Source organism: Herpailurus yagouaroundi, unplaced genomic scaffold (genome assembly GCF_014898765.1).
Source record: "Herpailurus yagouaroundi ecotype Mexico unplaced genomic scaffold, PumYag 182, whole genome shotgun sequence".
NCBI classification, from domain to species: domain Eukaryota; kingdom Metazoa; phylum Chordata; class Mammalia; order Carnivora; family Felidae; genus Herpailurus; species Herpailurus yagouaroundi.
Genome location: NW_024412413.1, coordinates 48,433,099 through 48,453,374, shown reverse-complemented (window position 1 = coordinate 48,453,374; position 20,276 = coordinate 48,433,099). Strand labels below are relative to the sequence as shown.

At 40.7% G+C, this 20,276-nt stretch overlaps 1 pseudogene; it reads left to right on the top strand.

The window, feature by feature from the left end:
- The first annotated feature begins 1,709 nt into the window (after positions 1–1,709).
- Positions 1,710–12,847, top strand: LOC121040067 (mitochondrial import inner membrane translocase subunit TIM14-like; annotated as a pseudogene).
- The last annotated feature ends 7,429 nt before the right edge of the window (positions 12,848–20,276 follow it).

The window sequence follows — 20,276 nt, the reverse complement described above, 5'->3', positions numbered from 1 at the left end:
TCCAACTCTTGATTTCAGCTTAGGTCGTGATCGCACAGTTTGTGAGATCGAGCCTCCTAATGTCTGCTTGGGATTCTCTCTCCCACTCTCTCTGCCCCTCTTCCTCTTGCTCTCTGTCTCTCTCTCAAAATAAATAAATAAACTTTTTTTTTTTTAAGGAGCTTGAAGGTGTCAGGGCTCTGGGCTGGCTTCTCTGTCATCCTCTGGGTATTACTCTAAGACTGCTGCAATACCAAATATCACGTCCTCCTGTGCACAAGGCAGAGAGGTTTTCGCTGAAAGTCTCCCTTTTATCAAGGAGTAATACCTTTCCCTCATGTCTACAGCGTGTATCTCTTCAGGTACTGTTGCCTAGAATGCGGTCACATACCTAACTCTAATCAATTACATGTAAAGGAAAATTTCACAACAGCAGGAACTTTACCTATTTTATTCATTGTCGCATTCTCAGAACTGAGGATATGTTTGCTACATAGCAAGGACTCCATAAATATCTGCTGAATGAATGAAAGAGACATAGGACTACCATGATTGGCTTGGATCAATCTGCAATTCATCCCTTGGGGCCGGGACCATAGCACATCTTCCCTGAACATACTGATGCCCCATAACTATTCCCCATTTGGCTTTGACCCCTGTTTCACACCATGCACAAAAATTACTCTAAGATGGATCATACAACTAAATAAAAAGGTAAAGCAATAAAACTTCTAGAAGAAAACACAGAAAAATCTGTAAATGACTACGATGACATTTTGATGTGTCAACTTGACTAAGCTAAAGTCCCCAGTCATACAATCAGACACTAATCTAGATGTTGGCATTTTATAGATGTGATTAAAGTTCAAAATCAGTTGACTTAAGTAAGGCATATCCTAGATATCCTAGATAATATGGGTGAGCCTGATTCCATCAGTGGAAGGCCTTAAAGAGCACAGCTCAGACTTCTCTAATGAAGAAGAAATTCTGCCTGTGGACAGCAGCTTCAGCCTACCTATGGAATTTGAACTTGCCCAGCAAGTCCCCATAGCACATAAGACAGTTCCTTACAATAAATTGCTTCATCTATATCTCCCTAGTGGTTCTGCTGCTCTGGTTGAAATGCGACTGAAACAATGACATAAGGACAAGCACAGGTTTCTTAACCAGGACTTAAAAAGCACTATTGCAAAAAAAAAAAAAAAAATGTGATAAATTGTACTTCATTAAAAGATACCATTAAGGGGCACCTGGGTGGCTCAGTGGTTTGAGTGTCTGACTTTGGCTTGATCATGATCGGATCATGATCTCACAGTTCAGGAGTTCAACCCCTGCATCAGACTCACTGCTATCCATACAAAGCCCACTTCAGATCCTCTGTCCTCCTTTTTTTCTGTGCCTCCACCACTGATGCTCTCTCAAAAATAATAAATAAACACTAGAAAAAGAGGTGCCATTTAAAGAATAAAAAGACAAATCACACACTGGGAGAAGATATTCACAATACGTATTTCTGACAGAAGACTTATGTTCAGAATATGTAAATAACTCCTACAAATCAATAAGAAAAAAATGAACAACGCAACTAAAAGTCACCATACAACCCGAACAGGTATTTCACAAAGATAACCAAACGTCCAATATGCATATGAAAAAGAGCTCAGTAATATTACTCATTAGGGAAGTGCAAATTTGAAACCACTGTGAAATACTACCAGACACCAACCAGAATGACTAAATTAAGAGGATTTACAGCGCCAAATGACGATGGCAAGGACGTGGAAGAACTGAGATCCTTATACATGGCTGGTGAGAGTGTAAAGTGCTATAACTACTTCATAAGCCAATTTGATAGTTTCTGCTAGAGCTAAACACTGCCAACCCTAAGACAGCAATTCCAGTTCTAGGAATTTCCTCAAGAGAAATGAGTACCTGTGCCCACAAAGAATGTGCATAAGAATGTCCATCACGGCTTTGTATTAGCCAAAGTGGAAACACCTCAATGCCAGTCAACAGAAGAATAGATAAGTAAGTTGTGGTATGTGCTTGAAATAAAATACTACATAGCAATTAAAAAAAGAGAGCAGACTTCTGTACATGCAACAACATGATGAATCTCGTAAATATTAAACTGAGTGAAAGAAGCCAAATTTGAGAGAATACATACTATATGCTTCCGCTAATACAAAGTTTAAGAACAGTCAACACTGGTCAATAATAATAGAAATGAGAATAGTGATTACCTCCCCGTGGTTCGGGGGTGCAAACTGGGAAGAAGGAAGAAGGAAAGTGATGGGAATTTTCTACATCTTGATCTATGTGGGGGTGACTTAGGTGTATGTGTGTACAATAATTCATCGAGCTGTGAACGTAGGATTGGTGCTTTCGGTGTATATGTGTTACCCTCTATAAAAGTTACAAGAAAAAAACCCACTGGGGTTGGGTAAGCAATGAATGTATCCACTCGGGGCAGTCTGAGAACACGGGTTCCTGGTCTTCCTACACTATCTCATGGGCATTCCCCACTGAGCCTCCAAAAAGGCAGGGTTTCAGGAGCCCTCTCTCAGGACATCCACCCGGGAGGCTGGCTCGTGGAGTTGGAGCTCTGGGAGCTCAGAATTCTAGTGAATATTCCTCTGATTGTTACTTGGGTTGGTGCAGTGGTGTACAGAAGGACCACAGAAGGATCAGATTGGATTTTTTCAAATTTAAACCAGTGCCTGAAATTCAATTTCATGAACATTGTGGGAGGCCTGAGTTTTTGCTGTCAGACCAATAAAGAGGCTAGATCTGGAGACATAACTATTTATGGTCAGCACAAACATGCACAAATCTCAGTTGATAACTGGGAGGCCTCCCTTTCTTCCTGCTGGTATCATCCTAAGACTACACTGAAATTTACAGTTCCTAAGGTTAGTACCCAGGAACATCTCCTCATGTTTTCCATTTGGCTAGAAGGCTTAATTTAAATAAAGCAGCAGGTAAAGACTCTGTGCTATCAAAATTATGCAAAGCCTGTTCTAAATTACTTCCTCCAAAATACAAAGCCATCTGTTTGTTAAACATTCCATTTAAACTTTATGCCTATTTCTTCCCTAAAATATGTCAGACTGAGGTTTTCTGGATTTATATTTTACACAAGATTCAAAACAGTTGAAAACATAAATACTCTACTATTACACCTAATGGAAAAAATGATCAAAAATAATATAATAGGTGAAGGGGATTAAGAGGACGCTCATTGTGATGAGGACCAAGTAATGTATAGAATTGTTGAGTCATTATATTGCACACCTGAAACTAATATAACTGTATGTTAATTATACTTCAATAAAAATATATATGTAATAGACTGTTGGAGACTTCAGGTTCTTGAAATTAAACGGGCATGACTTTAAAACTTAAATAAATGAATTATAGAGTTGATTTTCTTCCCCCGTTTGTCTTTAGCTTACCTCTTCTCTGGCTTTATTCCTTTACTCTAGGGAAAGATTCCTGAACACATTAGTAATTCCTCATTACTGGTTCTTATACAAAAGCTGCATTTTAACATCTTAGCAAGAGTCAGTATTTGTCTTCTGACAGATCTATCTCCTGACGAACCAGATAACTATATTGAAGGGCCTAAAGCAAGCCTATATTCTTCCCCGTTCCCACACTTTTCTTTTATCTGCTCTTTGAATGATAGAAAACCATTGGGCGATCTGGCTGCATTCTCTCCCTGCTAGAGACATGAACTAGGAATGGCTTTCATGTTCAGCTTGCCATGAGAGCCTTATGCAGTTTTTTCTATGTCTGTGATGAGTGATTGGTAAAAGCTTCTTTGAAAATCTTCCATGCTAAGTCACTTTATCCACATTCTATGATTTAAAAAAAAAAAAACACCCAGACTTAAAATTTATTCACTTATTAAAGGCTCAGAAAGGGGTCCTTAAGAACATTCTTGTCTTGGTTAAAGGCACTCCCTTAGTGGACTTTGAAATGAAGAGGGTGTGGCAGATTACATTTTACAAAAATGGCTGCAACAATATTTTTGGTCCCACATGCTCTTCCACACTCTGCCACTCCCCTATCAATGTCTCCTGGGGTCTAAATCCCCTCTTCTTGAAACTGAGCAGACCTTTGTGCATGCCTCAATGAACAGAATGTAGTAGAAATGACCGTACATGACCTACAAGGCTAGGTCAAAAAAGGTAATATGACTTCCATCTCGTTTTCTCTCTCTCTCTCTCTCTCTCTCTCTCTCTCTCTCTCTCTCTCTTCCTCCCTCTCTCTTTCCATCTCTCTCTTTATGAGCTACTGTGTAAGAAGTCCAGCTATCCTGGACCCATGCTGCTGGAGAAAACATGTGCAGAAACTAGACAGAGTTTCCCAAGGAGCCTAGCTGTTCGAGCCCAGCTGATCAAGTCTTCTCAAGCTGGTACCAGACATGTGAGTGAGCCTTCAGATGATTCCCAGCCCAAGTCACTGTCTGTAACTGCACAAGAAAAGCTGAACAAGAACTGCCTAGTTGAGCCCAGTCAACCCCCCACAACCATGAAAGATAATAACAATGGCCATTGTTGTTTGAAAACACTAAGTTTTAAGATCATTTGCTAAGTAGCCATAGACATGGGCAGAGGGTAGCTAGTCATCAGTCTGAAAGTTTTGGTTAGATGCCTCAGTGTTTTGTTGTTGTTGTTGTTGTTTGTTTTGAGAGAGAGCACACAAGTGCATGTGGGTGTGTGCTTGCACGGGTGGTGACTGTGGGGGGAGCTGTGTAGAGGGAGAGGGAGAGAGAATCTTAGAGAATCTTAAGCAGGCTCCACACCCAGTGCAGAGGCCAACATGGGGCTCCATCTCACGATCTTGACATCATGGCCTGAGTCGAAATCAAGAGTCAGCCACAGGCGCCCCTAGATACCTCAGTTTTCATAAAAGCTTGTAAAAAATCTCATCTGATAACTATAGTATATGCTGCTAGTCTCAATGAACAACATAGAACAAGGAACTTTTAGGCCTTGAGAGAAGATGCAAACTTTAAGGATCTGCTCCCAACCCCTATGAAAGTTCTCGTTCAGAGAGGTGATTTTAATAGAGAATTGTTTGAAGGACTTGAAATCCTCTGGGTTTCCTAAACATAAATATTTTTTAAATTTAGCTAAAATTTTAGAAAGTTTCAGTCTTAACCCATATTTCCTTGGCCTACTACAGAATTACTTCCGTGAGATGTACTATAGGAGAAGCCTCAGGTTTCGTGCTATAAGACACAACTTTAGAAAAGCCCTGTAGGGGCACCTGGGTGCTCAGTTGGTTAAGCATCTGACTTCGGCTCAGATCATGGTCTCAAGGTTTGTGGGTTTGAGCCCCGCATCAGGCTCTGTGCTGACAGCTGCTTTGGATTCTGTGTTGCCCTCTCTCTCTGCCCCCTCTCTACTCAATCTCTGTCTCTCAAAAATAAACACTGAAAAAAAAATTAAAAAAGAAAAGCCCGATAGAATTTTCTGTAAGAATATCATTGAGGATACCCACTTATCATATCACTCAATGTCCCAGATATAAAGCTCCATACGAGAAATTTATTTTAGAGCTAAGTTCCAAGAAAACCTTGAGAAGCTAGAATATTTTGCCTTTGTAGTCAAGAGAGTCATTTTTGGCCTTCATTTTTTAGTGGAAAACTCAAATCTGAATCTGTGGCTCAGATAATTATACAGAGCCCTATTGCCTGCATAACTCATTCTACTCCACTGACTTGTATTTGCTCAATGCATGTTTCTAATGATGCTGGCTTTATTTATTATTTATATTTTCTATTTGATCATATGTATTTTTATAAGCTTTTCCAAACCCCTTGTGAAAGAAGACATAATAGAAATAAAGTAGAAGTAAATGAATATATAAGTAAATTACCCCTCGGAGACATCACCGGATTATAAACCTCCCACAGGCCTGGCTTAATGATTCATCCATTTACTTCACAAATATGGATTAAGCATCTACTATGAGCCAGGCATTGTATTAGGGAGGGTCAGAGCTGAAAAGATTTTTTAAAAACCAGTCTCGGCCCTCAGGGAAATAGAATGCCTAAGGGATCCAGAAATTTGGGGCCCCAGTAGCAGCAGACAGCAATTTCAAAAAGTGACCTCTCTGGGGTTCATCATGAAGCCAGAGCTCCTAAGCTTTTTCACAAGTGAGTCCAGGGGCTGGAGAAAGGGAGGGAGTGTTTTGGAAAGATAGATAATAAATGAACACTCACCTTGGGTTCCTGGCCAGGAACTTTGAGAGACTACCATCTCAAAAACTCCTCCCAGTTGTGGAGAAATGATTGCAAACTTTTCTCCTCAGACCTGGATTGCCATTTCTACGCTGATTCGTTCATCCCAATGAGACCAACACTTGTAACTCCTGTTTATGGCTCAGCAGCTAGTTGCACTTCTTTCCTAATTCTCTTCACTCCTACTCAGGTCATCAATCTTTGTACCAGGTGGGCAAACCTTTACACCTGTCTCTCAGGACAGACCAAGGGCCTCCAACTCTGCAAATTCCAGATTCTCCTGCCAAGGATGGCAATAAATGTGATCTGCCTCATCGACCTTAAATCTTCAGTTTGACCCCCCTCATTATTTCTGACAGCCTTTAGGTGAATGCCTCTATTTTGGTCTCTGTCCTTTCTTGCCAGCAGGGGGCTCTCTACTCTCATCTGCGGGAGTCCTACCACTTGGGATATTTTGCCTTTTTTCTTTTTTTTTTCTTTTTAATTTTTTTTAATGCTTATTTATTTTTTGAGAGAGAGAGAGAGACAGAGAGACAGAGAGAGAGACACACAGCATGAGCAGGGGAGGGGCAGAGAGAGAGAGGGAGACACAGAATCTGAAGCAGGCTCCAGACTCTGAGCTGTTGGCACAGAGCCTGGTGGGCTCCAACTTGTGAACCACCAGACCATGACCTGAGCTGAAGTTGGAAGCATAATGGACTGAGCCACCAGGCGACCCTTTGCTGGCTTTTTCTAAGAGAGCTGCCTCTCCCCATCCCAACATCGGCAAATGTGGTTACTAATCCTATTACCATGGAATCTAGACTCCAAAGAAGATGCTTGATTTGCTAACACAAATATTTATAAATTCTTTATGATTAAATAATAAATCCCTTCTGGCTTCTTGAAACTCCAGTTCTGGGTACTTCAAAATGAAAATAAGCCTGTATTTCTACAGGTCCTTATCTATGAAGTTTAAACAAACTATGGTACTCTGAGCTAAATTTAAATAGGTAAAATTTGCTTTTTTGAAATATTCATGTGCTGTCTTCCATTTACCTAATGAAAGATATATGACCTCAGCTAATTTCCCAAGCAAATTGCTTGTCAAAAAGTGTGAGTACTCTTTCTGGCAAATAGTCTTCATGGCTGCCATTTTTTTTTTCCCCCTCAGTGGAAAGTAAAAAGGAAAAAAGATTCCCCCTTCTACATATAAAAAAATCATTTCAGGGGTGCCTTTAGTAATCATCTGCATCATCGGCCACTGAGCACTCTTTGCTTAATGGTAACTTGAAGAGTCAGCTGCAGAATGAAACCTGCATTTAGGTGATGATGGCCCCATGACTTCAACACAAAATCTTGAAGGTTGAAGTCATCCCTCATCAATACGGAATATTTCATCCTGCTCTAACCTTCCCATTAACACCATCTACCCTCCTTTCCCTCCAAAATTATGGCAAAGAAATATCTACCTGTAAGAACCATTCATACCAGTTTGGCTGCTGTTTTGAAGAATACGGTTTGAAAAGACATTATTTTACATCCTCCTGTCCACCTGGTCATATGTATTAAGTCTTAAAGCAATACCTCCATGCTGTGCTTCTGCAGAGAATAACTAGGTCTGTCTCATAACCAAGGCACATTTTTTTTTTACATTTATTTATTTATTTATTTATTTTAATTTTTTTTTCAACGTTTATTTATTTTTGGGACAGAGAGAGACAGAGCATGAACAGGGGACGGGCAGAGAGAGAGGGAGACACAGAATCGGAAACAGGCTCCAGGCTCCGAGCCATCAGCCCAGAGCCCGACGCGGGGCTCAAACTCACAGACCGCGAGATCGTGACCTGGCTGAAGTCGGATGCTTAACCGACTGCGCCACCCAGGCGCCCCTATTTATTTATTTTTTTGAGAGACAGAGGGAGACAGAGCTCAAGTGGGGGAGAGGCAGAGAGGGAAGGAGACACAGAATCCGAAGCAGGCTCCAGGCTCTGAGCTGCCAGCACAGAGCCTGACGCGGGGCTCGAACCCACAAACCACGAGATCATGACCTGAGCCGAAGTCGGACACTCAGCCGACTGAGCCACCCAGGCGCCCCCCAAGGCACATTTTATATACAACTCACTGCATTTATCTACCCAGAACACATTCCTTCACAGAAGCTGGTTCCACATCTGCTATTAACTCCTACCTTTAAGCACGACCATTACCACTGTCCCCTGCCCACCCCCAGCCAACTGGTGGGTACCTGTAGAAGCCATTAAGAGAAGCTTGAAGGAAATTTACCTATCTGCCAAAAAGCAATATTTGTATACTGCTAATGAACACCAAAGAAATGTGTTCAGGGGAGGACAGCATCTAGTTCATTTTCTTATGCAAATATATCACCCTCTCGGCTAAAACTGAGATGACCAGCATCAGGGTTCCTCCAGGTCTTGAGAAACATTGACCTCCTGGCCTGCTCTTATCAGTAAGAATGCTTTGGGGGCGCCTGGGTGGCTCAGTCGGTTAAGCGGCCGACTTCGGCTCAGGTCATGATCTCGCACTCCGTGAGTTCGAGCCCCGCGTCGGGCTCTGTGCTGACAGCTCAGAGCCTGGAGCCTGTTTCAGATTCTGTGTCTCCCTCTCTCTGACCCTCCCCCGTTCATGCTCTGTCTCTCTCTGTCTCAAAAATAAATAAATGTTAAAAAAAAAATTAAAAAAAAAAGAATGCTTTGTATTGCAAGTAATGGAAAATGATTGAAATGATTTAAGATGATTGAAAGATTTAAAATGATTTAAATGATTTAAGCAACGTGGGCAAATTGTTAAGCTCCTAACTCACATAACTCAGAGGTCCAGAGTGATGGCTTTAAAAGAGGGTTGGCCCTGCAGTCCAAACCTTGTCACTAAGGACTAGGTTTCTCTCCATGTCTTCACTCAGTGTTGCCTTCTTTCTCTGTCTCTACACCGAGTCTCTACAGTAATTCTAGAATCCTCTCATAACAAAATGACTGCAGCAATTCCAGCACATTCCATCACACTACACCATCCAGGCAGATGCCAGTTGTTCCTGAAAAACTGAGAGGCTTTCCTAGAAATTGCAACAATCAGTAACCTATAAACATTCCTTGGGTCTCCTCAGCTGTGACTAAAATACATGACCAACCCTGCACAAATAACATCTAGGAAATGAGATTAGAGCTGATGAAAGAAATCAAGATGAGGAATGGATCTGGGGGTAATGGAAACAGTGTCCATAAAAGCTTTCTGTACATGAGCATTTACTCCGTCTTCCATAACTCCCTATACTACAAGACACCAGTGAAAGAAACCTTTGCTCATCTGAACTGATGTAATTTTTCTGTTTTCAGCTCAGGTGACCACTCTCCCCGGGTTATCTCAGCCGCTGCCAAGGCCTTAAATATCTTCCACGTGAGAGATGCCTCTCAGAGCAGTACCTTCAGGCCAGGAGCTATCTCCTGAATGTTAAAGAGGTACGTTCAATATGTTTTTACTCAAAAACACTTGAAACTCTTTAAAAAAAAAAAAAAAGAATCCTTATCTTTTAGAGATCCATGCTAAAATAGTTACGGAAGAAGTGATACAACATTTGGGATTTGTGTCAACGTCCTCCAGTGGAGAGAGGAGGAAATGTGGGTTGGGCTGAAACAAGATAGATGAAATGGTAGTTGTTGAAGCTAAAGGTGAGCATGAGTGAAATGATTATACTATTCTTTCTACTTTCAAGTATGTTTGATACTTTCTATAAGAACCTTCCCAGTGGTACCTCAAACTCAACATGCTTGTGAAAGTTAAGATATTGTTTCAGCCACACAAATAGAGACTGAAAGTAATACTGGCCTACAGGAGAAAGGATTTTTCTCTTTCATGTAAAAGTCTGGTATATCACTCCATAGTGTCAGGGACCCAAGTTCCTTCTACTTCGTTGCTCTATTATCTGTACGGTGTTCTTTTGGTCTCCATGATCTCAGGTGGCTCAATATCATCACCTTTTGAGCAGCAAGAAGGAAAAGAGGAAGGGAGTATGCCACTCCCTTTAAGAGTGAGACCCAGGGGGTGCCTGGGTGGCTCAGTTGGTTAAGCAGCCCACTCTTGATTTTGGCTCAGGTCATGATCTCACAGTTTCTGAGATTGAACCCCGAGTTGGGCTCTGTGCTGACAGCATGGAGCCTACTTAGGATTCTCTTTCTCCCTCTCTCTGCCCCTCCTCCCACTTTCTCTCTCTCTCTCTCAAAATAAAATAAATAAACTTAAAAAAAAAAAAAGTGCAACCCGGAAGTCACAAACACCACTCCCCCTCAGATCCTATTGCCCAGGACTTAATCATATGAATAATTGCGCTGCAAGCAAGGCTGGGAAATATATTGTCTTTCTGGGTGGCCATGTGTCAAACTGAAGACTTCTAATATGAAGAAGGAAGAGAAGACATATTGGTAAGCAACTAGCAGTCTCTGGCCCATTTTCCCCCCTGAGTCATCCAAATATCCATGTACACCCTAATTCCCACACATTTTTTTCCTCTCTGGGGAGAGAAACCACCAAAGTTCCATTCAGTTTCTGCTTCCAGCTCAAAGTTCACAATCTCTGGCTAATTCTCAGCCCTATTGGTAACATCCACATATAATTTCTCATGGTCTGATAGCCTATAAACTAAAAAGACAAATCTGTCCTCCAACCTTCCTGTTATAAATTGCAGAGCAGGAAGGGGGTAACCAATATACACACAAACTTCCACAATCTATTTGAAAAAAGGGAAAATGGGAAGAAAACATGGTCTCTCGTTCACAGCAATCATCAGACCCTGCAGAGGGGTAATTGCAAAGACTCCCTGACCTGGTGGAGAAATAAGTGCCTAGGTTATCCCATCTGGCAGTTGGTATTCTTGATGTCTGGGGGTCGGGGGGTGGGGGCAGTGGAGACCTCTCTCCTGAACCCTTGTCCCTTCCTCTCCGTGATCCCAGATTTTGTCCTATGCGGGGTGGGGTGGTTCTTCTCGTCCATTTGTCTCCATGGCCACATCTGAACTCGACTTTGCAGAATGTGCCCTACATAGGGCTGCTTAGTTTTCAAAAGGAACTTCTGTGTACAGGCTTGGGGGCCTTTGTGCAGTAATCGAACAAAGGTTTCCTGTAGACATGTGTTTAAGTCTGAAGACTGATCTTTTATGAACAAGGCATGGAAATAGACTCTTCCCTAAAGCCTCAGAAGAAACCCTTGTTCTGCCAACACCCTGATTTTAGGCTAGTGAGACCCATTTCAGACTTCTGATCTCCAGAATGCTAAGATAACAAATTCGTGTTGTTTTAAGCCACTGGGTTTGTAGTAATTTGTTACAGCAGCCACAGGAACTACTACGTGCACCTTCATGAAGCTGGGACACTACTTAACCTAAAGAAGACTATAAGCTCAAGAGGCAGGGCCGGGCATGTTGGTGACGCCTCTCCTGACCCTGGGAACGCACCCTCTTGTGCCATAGGGAGGTAAATGCAATAAAACCAGCGGGAACAGCCTCCAACCAGGTTCGTGGACAGGCCCAGACTGCACACTCTTCACCAGACGTTTTTTCTCCACTCTTCTATCTCTGGCTTTTCAATTCCTGGCACAATTCTGACTTCTAATACCTGTCTCTGCCCCTCACCCTCAGTCCAAAGATCCAGAATGCTCTTCTGCAGCTCACTCAGCTCAGCTGTGTGCTTAGCCTGCTCCCTCAATGCCAGTAACATTTACAGTTTCAGGCCACAGATCTCCCCACCAGCCCAGCTGGTCCTTGTGACTTGGGGAGGCAGGGATTCAGGGAGAAACAATGTTGTAATGGGACAATCGTGTTACCAAAGACTTCGCGTCAAATCACAAATTTGACCCATCAAATACCAAAAAGACACATAAGACACTGGAAAAGTCTGTGGCACCTTGTAATAAGATGCTCAGGTCTTATAAAAGAGAAATAAATGTCCTATCTGCATAGAGTTCTTAAGAAGACTGACACTATGGAGAATATAATCAGCGCATTAAATTCATTATTCATTATTAATTCATGTATTTGACTTACCCAGGGCAAATATGCTAATTATATACATATTAATAGTTAATTAGACATTCAATTAATGCCTTGCTGGTGCCTTCCTTGTATTTATAATAACTTTGAGGGAAAATCTAGGGGATCCAAGTGTCATTAAAAATTCTTCTGGAGAGGCGTGGAGTTGGTGGCTGCCACCTTTGGGTTGGGATGCACCGCACTCTCGGTGGAGACCAGGGAGCTGAGCCAGAGCCACGGCCAGTATGATGGTAGCAGTTGGACTGACCACTGCTGCTGCAGGAGCTGCAAGCCGTTTTCTCTTACAAGCCGTGAAACTCCAAATGGAGCCTCAAAAAAAAAAAAAAAAAAAAGTTTTTCAAAGTCTACCAAAATCTGTCTTCAGTGGTGGCTATCACAGAGGTGGGTTTGAACCCAAAATGATAAAATGAGAAGCAGCATTAATACTAGGTGTAAGCCCTACTGCCAATAAAGGGAAAATAAGGGATGCTTATCAATGAATGAAGCTTTTATTAAATCACCCAGGCAAGGGAGGGTCTCCTTATATGGCAGCCAAAACCAATGAAGCTAAAGATTTACTAGGTCAAGCTAAGAAATGAAGTACTTGTGCGATAAACTTTGTTAGTTTACATATATGAGTGCCAGCTTTTTATAATACAATGCCTCAAAGCTACAAATTTAAAAAAATTATTCTGAAAAATAAGTACTGTTGCAATATCTGTAAGTGAAACTTATAGTGTTGTGAGCAACTTATATATTCAACAAGAGAGCAATAGCTAATTTAGTTACCCACAGCTATAAAATATCATTTGATCATTCAAATTTATCTTTAGAAAGAAATCTTAGTAACATGCAAAGTTGCTTAATTTACAGAAGTGAGAAAAGCAAGATGGAAAATGATACATAGTATTGCTTCAACTTTATGAAAATATGCATTGAGAAGTAGGGTAAAGTCACACAAGGATAATATATATGCATGAAAGTGATACACAAGAATATTTGATATAAAAAGACATTTACATTATATCATTGGGCAAAAAAAGGGGGCACACATCATGACACCATTTTTTAAATGTATTTATTACTTTTATTTTTATTTTATTTAAAAACTTATTTATTTATTTATTTGGGGAGAGAGAGAGAGAGAGAGAGAGAGCACAAGGGGGGGTGAGGGGCAGAGAGAAGGAGAGACAGAATCCCAGGCAGGCTCCACACCATCAACGCAGAGCCCGATGTGGGGCTCAAACTCATAAACGGTGAGATCATGACCTGAGCCAAGACCAAGAGTCAGATGCTTAACGGACTGCACCACCCAAGTGCCCCTATGTTTATTTGTTTTTAAGAGACAGAGAGAGAGAGAGAGAGAGAGAGAGCGCACGCACACACCAATGGGGGAGGGGCAGAGAGAGAGGAAAAGAGAGAATCCCAAGAAGGCTTTGCACTGTCTGCACAGAGCCCAATGTGAGGCTCAAACCCCTGAACCATGAGATTGTGACCTGACCTGAAATCGAGAGTCAGGTGCTTAACCGACTGAGCCTCCCAGGAACCCCATCATGACACCATTCTTTAAAACAAAAATGTGTATTTCCACATGTGCATCAAAATCTCTGGAAAGATACACATGAAATGGTAATAGGATTATCTCTAGTTATAATGCTAATTTTTAGTTTCCCCTTTTTACTTTTAAGCATTGTCTAAATTTTTCTATAATTATCATATATCAATTTCCTATGGCATATAAAAAAATACACAGTCACTTCCAGTCAGGGAAAGAAGCAAAGGAAAATATTCAAAGAAAATACCCAATATGCCAATAGCAGTTGCCTCTACACAGTTATTTTTTCTTTTACCTGTTGTTATTATTATTATTATTTTTACCCTTTACTTTTTTACTCATTTCAACATTAAAGAAGATACATTGTTAGGTACAAACTTCCGGTTATAAGTAAGTACTGAAGATGTAATGTACAACATGATGACTATACTTAACACTGCCGTATGGTATATTTGCAAGTTGTTAAGAGAGTAGATCCTAAGAGTTCTTGTCACAAGAAACAAATACTTCTTCTCTTTTATTAGTATCTATATGAGATGATGAATGTTAACTAAATTTATTGTGGTAATTCTTTCACAATATATAGAAGTCAAGGTATTATGCTGTCCACCTTAAACTTATACAATGCTGCATGTCAATTGTATCTCAATAAAACTGGTAAAAAAAAAAAGACATTGCTACCATTATTTTTATTAATGGCTAAATTCTCTTAAATTCTTTGATCTGATATTAATATAACTACGCCAACTTTTTTCTGCTATGTGCTTGTCACACTTTTTGGTATCCCTTTATTTTTAATCTCTCTGTCTTTGTTTAGGTGTATCTCCTATGCATTCTCAAAATCATATTGACTCATAATCTAGATCTTTTAACTGATGAGTGTAGTTTGATATACAATGGTTGTGTCCTGATGTAAACCGTCCCGATATAAACTACTATCTTAATTTGTGTTTTCTTTTTATACTTCTGTTTTTCTTTCTCTCCTCCTTTCCTGGCTCCTGTTAGATTAGCAAAAGCTTTCCATCTCCCCACTACCTTCTTCTCCCTGGTGTGAAGGCTATACATTGTTTTTCTGATTTTGGAGGCTACCTTTAATTTTTTTTAATAACATATTTAACATATATAACAATTTAATTTTTTTCTCTGACAGAGTCTGAAGTTATTCAATAGTTCTATCATACTCCAGAACAGAACCTTAGCATGGGCTATTTCTATTTTTGCATCTTTATCATGCAGGCTTTTCCCCACATGGTTATTTCCTCATGGTTGCAATATGATTGCCATAACTCCATTAGGTATCAAGTTTACATTCAAGGCAGAAAAAAAGGAGAGGAAGAGAAAGGTCTTATCTATCCTATATGTTAAGAGAGCAAAAATTTTCCCATATTCTACCAGCTAAATTTCAACTAAGTTGTATTGCTATCCAACCCATGATGCTATCTTAGCTGCAAAGGAAGCTGGGAAAACTAGGGCAACAAAGTGTTTGTCCATAGATCAGGATTCTATTCTTACTTTAGGCAAAACTTGAAAATGGCTCTTAAAGAGGGAAGGAGATGCATCCCTTACACCATGGTCTAGAGCAAGTCACTTTCCTACACTGTAAAATTAGCACATTGGATTAGATTATCTCCGTTGATTATTTGTAGGGGTGACGGTCTGGATCAGGATAATAATAGCAGCATAGGAAGTATTTAAGAAATATTTAAAGGAAAATTCAACAAGTCTGAGATTGACTGAACCTAGGCTTTTCAACAATTCGCACTGTTTCATTTTCTGTCGACACCATCTAGTAAACCCCTATATCTCAGTTCCAACTGCTTTTACTTGTTTATTCAAAGATTTGTGTGGTGGCACTGTTTTACCACCAACCTGTTTAGGATTAGGTTTCCTCTTTTGTAAAAAAAAAAAGGGGGGGGGGGGAGAGGACTTGGATTCATACATCTTTGTTAGCTCTGAAATTTGTTGATTCTTTTTAACAATTCAATTCAGTCAGCATTTATTAAATACTTTATTCAACTAAGGCATTCTTCCAAATGCCATGGGAAAATAAAGATGAGAAAAATGTATCCCCTGACCTCAAGGAATTCACAGTAAAAGTGTGATATAAGGATTTATCATCATTATCATCACTATTACCATCATAACCACCTATGTTCTCTTTCTTCAGGCCTGCTTCTTCCAAGGTCAATCTTAACACTGTTGGAGCCTAGAGCAGAGACAGTTTGTAACTCTACCATAGGTATTTCTGTTCCTGGATCCATGTAATTGGGGTTGTTGTGGATTTTTTTTTAATGTTTATTTATTTTTGAGAGAGTGTGCATGCGTGCATTCAAGCAGGGGAGGGAGGAAACAGAAGATCCCCAAGCGGGCTCTTTGCTGACAGCAGAGAGCCCAATGCAGGGCTCAAACTCGTGAACTGTGAGATCATGACCTGAGCAGTTGGGTTTGTTTCTTGCTGAAGGAAGACAGCCTACAGAAAAAGGAGTGAGTGGCAGAATTAACTTCATTTTGGGAGGGTCTAGGAAAATGAGATGGAGTTGGGGATACAATAGCTTGATAGTCAGAACCCATGCTCCATAATAGCTTACCTAGTTATTAGGGGTAAATGAGATGAAACATTTCTTCTTGACTTTGAGTGAAGAAGAGGCATTTTAAGAAACTGGTTATGCTCACCACTGAACAATTTCATCACTGAATTGGCCATGTGGAAAGCTTACCCAGAGTTGACTAATGCACTTAAATCTCATCACTTTTGACCCAGAATTTGCAACAAGGCTGGTTCTGAAGTAAGACTGGCCTGGCAAGATGCCTTCTCTGAAGTTCCTGCTCTTCAATAAGGTGGATTACAGCTTTTTGATACCATAAGTGAACATACATGGGAAGCAACATTTGCTTATTTCTATACTTTTCTTTTTTAATGTTTTATTTTTGAGAGAGTGCGCAAGTGGGATAGGGGCAGAGAGAGAGGGAGACAGAGGATCTGAAGCAGGCTCTGCACTGATAGCAGCAAGCCCAATATGGGGCTCGAACCCACGAACCACGAGATCATGACCTGAGCAGAAGTTCGACACTTAACTGACTGAGCCACCCAGCCGCCCCTCATTTCTATACTTTCTGTGCTAGATACCCTCCTTTGCTTCTCCAGATCTACTTTCCACCCTTTCTACCCTGCTGTCTGCTCCAGTGGGTGACCTTTTTTGACCATACCAACGGTACCTCTTACTCTCTGACTTCCAGTTGGGTTCAACCAGTGGGAGGCCCTACCAAATCTAAGGTCAAGGGAGATGTAATGTCAGGACTTATTTTCCAGACTCTCCCCTGTATGCCTGAAGGCTACAGCTGATTCAGGCAGCCTTCACCAACAGCTACAGATCTCTCTCTCTGAGTTTGAGTAACTGATTGTTCCCTTTATCCCTTCGGGCTTGCCCTACAGTGCTTCATCATCTTCCATTAGTTTCTCTCAACCTTGTCCAAACTGTCATAAATGGTTATTCCATCACATCCTACTCCATTTCCCCGTTGTGTGTGCCATCTCTTTCCTGCCAGGTTCTGACTGACACATATTCCCAGAGATTCCAACGTGATATCTGTACTTCTAAGGATTACCAGCTCACCCATCTCTCACACTGTACCTATACTTTCTAATTTGAATTGATGTATATAAAGTATATATCTCAGGGACGGCACATAATACTATGTGCACAGTAATTGTTGGATTCTTTCCATTCTTCTATTTTAGGTGGATATTATTATCTCTATTTTTTTGCAACAGGTCCCACTGAAGTTCAATAACTCTTGCCCAAAATGACACAATTGAGTCTCAACCGAAAGAAGTGGGTCTCAAACCAAGATCTGTCACATTACACCTTACCATGCCACTTCTCACTACTCACTTCTCACTTCTCACGATAGTGAAATCTTATTTACATTTGTATCATTCATTCCTACTTATTACAGTGGCCGCCTTCAGCAGTTGCATTAAAAATACTTGTTGGATAGTAGAATGAATAAATTTTGTCATCACTTATACATTTATTTAGCTATTGTAGAAGTTGTAGGAAAAAAACCTGTATGATTACTAATTTTGAGTCCCATTAGCTCCATAAAAAGTGGTTTTTGATGTTGAAAAATACTTTCACTCATATTAATGTTATTGTATTTTGCTCAAGTCCAGCTCTTAATATGGATTTTACATTCGTTTCACTTTCAGTAATTTCCAGAAATAAATCATTCAAAACACAAAGACTAATGCATTTTACAAAGCACAAAAGAAGACCACTTGTATCAAACAATACACTTTAAAACCATGGTGAGAAATGTCTGTTTTTTTTTTAATTTTTTTTTTTTCAACGTTTATTTATTTTTGGGACAGAGAGAGACAGAGCATGAACAGGGGAGGGGCAGAGAGAGAGGGAGACACAGAATCGGAAACAGGCTCCAGGCTCTGAGCCATCAGCCCAGAACCTGACGCGGGGCTCGAACTCACGGACCGCGAGATCGTGACCTGGCTGAAGTCGGACGCTTAACCGACTGCGCCACCCAGGCGCCCCTGAGAAATGTCTGTTTTTAAAACACATTTTCACACAAGTGCTGAAAAAAGTAGTTCATGGCAAACTACAACGTAGCCTTTATATATTTTTATTTTTTTAAGTTTATTTATTTTTGAGAAACAGAGAGAGAGAGAGGAGAGAAAGAGACAGAGACAGAGAGAGAGAGAGAGAGAGAGAGAGAGAAAGAGAGAGAGAGAGAATGCACCAGAAGGGGAGGGGAAGAGAGAGAAGGACAGAGAGAATTCCAAGCAGGTTCCTCTCTGTCAGTGCAGAGCCCGATCCGGGGCTCGAACTCACGAATTGTGAGCTCATGACCTGAGCTGAAACCAAGAGTCAGATGCTTAACCAATTGAGCCACCCAGGTGCCCCAATGTGTTTCTATTTTTCAATGAGGTATGTGATTCGTTATTATTACATGTTTCTAAATGTTGGGGCACCTGGGTGGCTTAGTTGGTTAAATGTCTGGTTCTTGGTTCAGCTCAGGTCATGATCACACAGTTCATGAAATTGAGTCCTGTGTCAGGCTGCACTGACAGAGCAGAGCCTGCTTGGGACTCTCTCTCTCTCTCTCTCTCTCTCTGTCTCTCTCTGTCTCACTCTCTCTCCCTCTGCCTCTCCCTTGCTCTCATGTGTGTGCTCTCTTTCTCTCAAAAGAAATAAACATTTAATAAAATTTTTAAAAAATGTCACGCTCCTTCCTGAGTGCAAGGTATGGCTATACTGCATAAAAAAATCTTAATTCTATGCTTTTCTATTTTTTAACATTTTATTTTTATTTTTTTTAAATAAGCGCTATGCCCAACGTGGGGTTTGAACTCATGACCCTAAGATCAAGAGTCCCATTCTCTACCAACTGAGCCAGCCAGGTGCCCCTATGCTTTTCTATTTAAAAATGAAGTTGAGGGGCGCCTGGGTGGCGCAGTCGGTTAAGCGTCCGACTTCAGCCAGGTCACGATCTTGCGGTCCATGAGTTCGAGCCCCGCGTCGGGCTCTGGGCTGATGGCTCAGAGCCTGGAGCCTGTTTCCGATTCTGTGTCTCCCTCTCTCTCTGCCCCTCACCCATTCATGCTCTGTCTCTCTCTGTCCCAAAAATAAATAAACGTTGAAAAAAAAAATTAAAAAATAAAAAATAAAAAAATAAAAATGAAGTTGAAATTTTTTCTTGATTATAAGGTGAATAAATACAGGTGGTAGCAATATTAAAAAACACACAAAAAATGTATGAATTAGAAACTAAAAATATTCATAATCCCACTGCCCAAAAATATTAACATTAGAACATGTTTCTACGCAATAGAATAGAGACAAAAGTCTATATATAGCTGAGGTGAACTTTTTTTAGGTCAGTAGCTGATCACCCTGGCAGGGTGCACCTGACCATGTGCTGTAAGTTTTATTTTGCAGCTCTGGACTTTGAACCTTGAGGGAATGCACAAAAGAACACTTAGATTTGGTTATGAGGCGACTGAAGGTGATCCAAAGGTGTGGCAGTCTAGCAATGAGCTAAGCAACCATTAATGGTGGAGTTCAGCATTGTGACAGCAACTGTCTAGTGGCAACAATGCCAGCAGTAGCTTCCAAGGCAGTTGATCTCTGTAGCGTGATCCTGACTCGATTTTGCCATCTTTGGTTTTCCAAACGTGGTTCTCAGGCCTTCAGTCAATTCGTTTCACGGATATCCTCATGAGTATGAGTTCACGGATATCCTCAGAATACATTTCCTTATTGTTTAGGTCAATTTGAGTTTTGTTTCTCTTACTTGAAGCCAAATGCGTTCTAAATGATATATTAGGGTGACTCTATGAATTTGCCAATGTTAGACCATTTATGAACTACAAAACCTACACCTTGATATGGTTCAGTCTAATAAAATTTGGTAATAGGAAATGCAGTGCTTGAAGTGTGGAACTGGGGGCGCTTGGC